The sequence below is a fragment of the Octopus bimaculoides genome, chromosome 18 (assembly GCF_001194135.2).
Source record: "Octopus bimaculoides isolate UCB-OBI-ISO-001 chromosome 18, ASM119413v2, whole genome shotgun sequence".
Lineage (NCBI taxonomy): Eukaryota > Metazoa > Mollusca > Cephalopoda > Octopoda > Octopodidae > Octopus > Octopus bimaculoides.
This window is the reverse complement of record NC_068998.1, coordinates 20,608,021-20,614,703: the sequence shown is the minus strand read 5'-3', so window position 1 is coordinate 20,614,703 and position 6,683 is coordinate 20,608,021. Positions and strand designations below refer to the sequence as shown.

General features: G+C 37.5%; 1 protein-coding gene across 2 annotated transcripts in view; it reads left to right on the top strand.

Annotated features, from left to right (window-relative positions):
- Positions 1 to 6,683, top strand: part of LOC106869927 (tripartite motif-containing protein 2) — a 47,194-nt gene that overhangs the window by 1,638 nt on the left and 38,873 nt on the right. The gene's annotated exons all lie outside the window — the stretch shown is intronic.

Sequence of the window (6,683 nt, the reverse complement as noted above, 5' to 3'; positions counted from 1 at the left end):
TCCAGGACTTATTCTTTGTTAGCCCAGTACTTATTCTATCAGTCTCTTTTTGCCGAACCGCTAAGTTACGGGGACGTAAACACACCAGCATCGGTTGTCAAGCGATGGTGGGGGGACAAACACAGACACACAAACACACACACATACATATATATATATATATATACATATATACGACGGGCTTCTTTCAGTTTCTGTCTACCAAATCCACTCACAAGGCTTTGGTCGGCCTGAGGCTATAGTAGAAGACACTTGCCCAAGGTGCCACGCAGTGGGACTGAACCCGGAACCATGTGGTTGGTAAGCAAGTTACTTACCACACAGCCACTCCTGCTGGAATTTTTTTACTCTTTCAGTCAGGAGAGAAATTGTGTGGAACCCGTCATATTAAAAATATAAAGTATAATGCTCTTCGATCATGTATATGCATTTATCCCTTTGGCATTTAAGCCAGTTATATCCAGCCAAAATATTCTATTTGTTTCTGCTTCAAACCGGCCAAATCTGCCTTCTCACACCCTACAATATCATACTAAAAGTTAACAATCACTTTTATTGAAATCTCAAAGCTAAAAGATAATGAATAATTAATTCAAAACAATGTGAATTAACAACCAGTACATTTGACAGAGTATTCTGATGCTAAAGGATTAATATGATACACAAGTGGTGATTTTAATTTAATTTTTTTTTCAGTTGCACTCACCAAGAGACATGATGTGTCTGGAACAATAATAAAACCTGGGTCCCATTTAGTCATTCCATTGATTACTTGCATGTCATATGTATACTTGACGACACAGCTGACTTGAGACCACATAACAACCACATTGTAATAGACAGATAATGCAATTGAGTGAAGCAAATCAGACAGGGATCATGGAAATCTTATAGAAATCAGTATTTCAGAAATTTGATATGTGTATATACCAGATATTCATACTTAAGCTGTTTTGTTTTGTGCTGTCTCTTCCAAGTTGACCTAACTAGCAATGATCAAATGAAAACTAGATGAGTAGCAGGAGGAAGAGGAGGAATGGGCAAGTGTAGAGGATATGGAAATGGATATTGCTGGTAAAATTACATGCTCTCACTCACTCAAAACCATTCATGCATACACACACACACATGTGCATGCACGTGACACAAAAACTTACCTAAACTTTTGTTTATTGGGTTACATAACATTTATAGTTCTCTTGTTACTTATTCCAAACATGAAAATTTATTTTGCCTTTGTAAGTCCTAAAAGTTTTTTCACTTCCATTTGTTCTCATATAAACAATTTTTTATATGTCTTTTATCTTTTATTTGTTTCATTCATTAGACTGCAACCATGCTGCAGCACCATCTTGGAGTATTTTTAGTCAAATGAATCGACCCAGGTACTTTTTTTTAAAGCCTGGTATTTATTCTGTAAATTCTCTTTTGCTGAACTGCTAAGTTGTGGGTATTTAAACACACACACACACACACACACACACATACATCTATATATATAAAAGGGAGTTTGTGTGTGTGTGTGTGTGTTTGTGTGTGTGCACATATGTTCCATCTGCATTCGAAAACTGAGTCGCAGATTTTGACGTACGGGGTATCAAAAGATTCAGTAATCTTTCCACTACCAAGTAAACATTAGTTTCATTTACGTATTTGCATTACAAAAATTTAATATCATAATCTTTCTATAAGTCAACTATCATAAGGAACATTCTATACCAGGCTTTACCTTAGGGACCCCCTTATAAATGCTTATGAAATTTATACATAAATATTTGCTTAAAATAACATATATTTTTACAGCAAATACTTTTTATGGGCAATTTGATTTTATATATGTTTTTTTAATCGAAATCTTTTAATTGACAATAAACCTATTTGTTAAATACTGTTATTTATTTAACAGTATTTAACAAATAGGTTTATTGTCAATTAAAAGATTTCGATTAAAAAAACATATATAAAATCAAATTGCCCATAAAAAGTATTTGCTGTCCACGGACCCCCTGTCTTGTCCTTGTGGACCCCCTGTGGTCTGCGGACCACACTTTGAAAACCCCTGTTCTATACCACCACGACAACGACGACGTCACATTTTCTAAATCAGTGTGTACCTTAAAAGACACCCATTTCTCTATATGTTATGAGGAAATACAGTCTGAGTCATGATGAACTCCTACTTTCACACTAAATTCATCATTGAAATTGTTGTTGACTTTCACTTTACACATTTTGTATATAGCTTGTACAGCCCTTACATTGCCATTTGTCTATACTCAGTTTCCTCAGTGACCACCAAGTTACTGAGCATGACACTCTCTCCAGATCAATCAAAGCCAAGAATGATGGTTTACTCTCAACCACATATTTCTCCAGCTGTTTCTCACTAGGAAGATTATATCTGTGTTGCCTTTTCAGGGACAATGTGAAACTGCCTCTCATCTAGGTCTGCTCTATTACACATCAATTGTGCTATGACTCTTTCTTTGACCTCTGTAATCTAATCCAATGGCTTGATCCCTCTTGCTTGCTTTGTAGCAATTTACAATGACACTGTTTTGCCAGTCATTGGGTATGATTCCTTCTTGTATGACTCGATTAACTATCCAGAAGGTCTTCCTGTATTGTACCTCACTGGATGTGTCGAGTATCTCTGCAACTATTCCTGATGGAACCTGCAGCTTTCCCTTTCTTCGTGTTCTTGATGGCCTTATCTACCATGCTCCAGTCAACTTGAATTGCTGGTCCTTCTGCAGAATCAGCATGAGGTAACCCCTCTTTATCCTATGCATTCTCCACATTCAACATTGTCTCACAATAGCACTTCCACACCAATTTCTTTTCTTTCATATCGATGGTGAGTATCTCTTCATCATTCTGAATACACTTATCCTCAATGACATCTTTGTTCTCTCTCATATATTGTTTCACAATTGTGAATACTTCACACCTCTGACCCTCACATTGCAGGACATGCATACATTTCTTCTTTTCTGCCTTACCTTTAGCCAGATATACCTATCACCTAGCTGCCTTTCTAGCCATTTAGTAAAGCTTCCTACTAGTACCTTCCTTCTAAATTTTCTAAGCCTGTTTCTTAGCCTTCACTGCTAATTCAACCTTCTCATTCCAACACCATGTTATTTTTAGTTTAGCTGGAACTTTACACCATCCACATGTCTGATATGTAGCTTAAAGCTGGTTATTTCACTAAAATCTTCAGTTTTCATCTCTACCGCAGAAACCTAATTCTACCTCCCTACAGTCATATGAGTCAAATAGAATTTCCGTAAATCTATTCCCAATTGCTGATTCATTTAGTTTCCCTATCTTCCTTCTCAAAGTAGTCTTTAATTTCTAAGTCTACCTAGCTCTGACTCTGAAGTCACTAGCCACTAATCTATATTGTATGATGTAGTCTTCACAAGGAAAGGTTTTGATATTTACAATAGACCTCCTGTTCCATTTCTTGATAAGAATGTAATTTATCCAACATGTATGTTCACAATGCTTCTCAGCTTTTATGACTAAGATCAATATCAATTTCTAATGTATGTTGGTAGCAGATGAAATGGTTGACTGGTTTTCTAAAGTGTGTGTTACAAATTGTTAGACGAATTGTTTCACAGAACTCCAGAAGCCTACACAATCCTCATTTTTTGAACCATAACCATACATTCTGTGTATGTTGTAGAAGCCATCAACATGTTAGCAAATACATCAGTTGAAATCACAATGAGGTCACTGTTTGTCATCATTGAGGAAGTCTGCAGAAAAGTCTCACAGAAACAGTCCCTCTATTCTTCTGGTAGCCCTGCCTGTGAGGTATATACCAAGATAAAGGCTGCTATTGAGTTACCCATAATTAGTCCCAACTTAATTATCTTATCACACTCCGTGATTACCTCAATTACTTAATCCTCTTTTCAGCTAACAATATGCTTACTCCATCTCTGCTACCCCTATTACATACTGAGATGAATTTTTATTGCTGCCTCTTGCCTATGCAGAGTTTGGTTGAGGATTCCTTCCATCTTACTTCTTGCACCTAGCACACATCTACTCAGCTCCACTCCAACATCTCCACAATCTCGACAGAGGCTACCTTTTATCATGCCTATGCTTATGGTTGCCACCCTAAAGTTTTGGATTTTACAGGAAAAGTGGATGTGATTTCAGTGGTAAAGATGTTTGCTTGATGGTACATTATGGTCTGACTGTGTCAGTACCTGTGGGAAAAAAGAAAAGTTGGGCTTTGCTTTGCTGGCAATTAGTGGATTTACACACATGTTAATTTTTTCCTTTTCATAAAATTTTCCATCATTTATTTATTCATTCATTCTCCAACATTCTCCAATACATACATACATACATACATACATACATTTGGTGCCCTGGAATATGTAATACACTGCCTAAATACCAATCTTGAGAAATTAGGCTTCTCAAAACCAGGAAGGAGACTGCTAATTCGAAGACTACAGATCCAAACCATCACTGGAATTGTAAAAATCTGTAAAACTTTCTAGAAGTTTATCATTTAAATATATGTAAGTATGTCTAGATATGCAACTGTATGCATAAGAATACATACATAAAACAAAGCATACAAATCTGCACACATAAATACATACATACATACGTACATACATACATACATATATACATACATATATACCCACCCACCCTGTTGATGTTGCTGAAATTCCAATGAAGGAACCTTGGATCTAGTTTAGAAAACGGCTCTTTCTCTGTTGGCAAGAAATCTTGAAATAAACTGAATAATGACATACATACATAAGGTAGATGATGACACAGTCCAGCAATGGGGAACTGCTGTCGCTAATATGCATACATATACATACATATACATGTACACACACACTTACATATTTTGATTACTAACATAGCTTGATTACTAACAAGTATAAATTTAACGATTATGTTGCACACCACTCCTCCCAGAACTCGTAACTGATAAGAAATCTTTACTCTAAGTACATACATACATACATACATACATACATACATACATACATACATACACACACATACATACATACATACGTACGTACGTATGTATGTACACCCACACATACTAATACACTTTCACAAAAGCTACATACATTCATGCACTGCTACATATATAAATGTACACATACATATGCATGCACACGTACACATATGCACACACAGACAGATACATACACATGTTTGTGTGTACATACATTATCATCGTCGTCGTCATCATCCTCATCATCATCATCATTTAACATCCGCTTTCCATACAGTTTGACAGGAACTAGACAACTGTGGAGCAGCTCAGCTTCCAGTTGTCTGTTTTGGCATGGTTTCTACAGCTGGATACCCTTCTTAAAGCCAACCACTTCACAGAGCGTACTGGATGCTTTTTATATGGCACCTTGATTGAGAAGTTGTAGTATTTGAGCCACTCGATAATTTCTGCTGATAATCAACAATCTGGCCCAACGACTCTTCATGTTTGTTTTAGTTAGGTTTGTTGTATGTCGCCACTGTCCTGTTCTTGTTACTAACTTTAACCCTCTGCAAATCCTAAATTTTATTTTGGTTCACGGGAGCAACCGAAATACAGGTACAACAGAAACAGGAAGAAGCCTCATATTGTCATTAAATGCTTGAAATGAGGAGTAGATGGACAGCTGACAACTGATGAAGGGTCGTTCTTTGTGTTGTTTGTCTTGTTTTCCATTTGTTTCTCTCGTTTGCATACCCATGTTTATCTTCGTATTCCATGTTGTTTTCGTATTTCATGTTGTTTACATTTTGTGACGTCCAGTACCCATGTTTGCATATATATACATATATATGTATGTACATTTATGTATGTATATATGCATATATATATATGTGTATTTTATTTATATTGTGTGTATGGGTGTATGTATGTGGGTATGTATGGAGGCACAATGGCCAAGTGGTTAGGGCAACGGACTCGCAGTCATAGATTTGCAGTTTTGATTCTCAGGCCAGGTGTTGTGAGTGTTTATTGAGTGAAAACACCTAAAAGCTCCACAAGGCTCCAGCAGGGAGTGGTGGCAAATCCTGCTGTACTCTTTCACCACAACTTTCACTTTTTCTTCCTGTTTCTGTTGTACCTGTATTTCAAAAGGCCAGCCTTGTCACACTCTGTGTCATGTTGAATCTCCCCAAGAACTATGTTAAGGGTACACGTGTCTGTGGAGTGCTCAGCCACATGCACATTAATTTCATATCCCTCTTTCTCTGTTTCTCTCTCACTCTCTCTCTTTCTCTCTTCCTCTGACAGAGTGTAAGTGCCCTGATAGAAAAGTTGGACCTAAGAAGCATCAGATGTGTTGTGCAAGAGAGGTGACTGCACTAGTATGGTCATGTGATGTGTATGGATGAGAACAGCTGTGTGAAGAGGTGTCACAACCTAACAGTGGAGGGAACATGTGGAAGGGGCAGACCCAGGAAGACCTGGGATGAGGTGGTAAAGCACGACCTTTGAACGTTGGGCCACACAGAGGCAATGACAAGTGACTGAGACCTTTGGCGATATGCTGCCCTTGAGATCACCCGACAAGCCAAGTGAGATCGTAGCTGTGGCCGATGCCAGTGTCGCATAACCAGCCTGTTTAAAAGTACCCTTCAATTGTCGGGCAATTTGCTGTGCTTGAGAA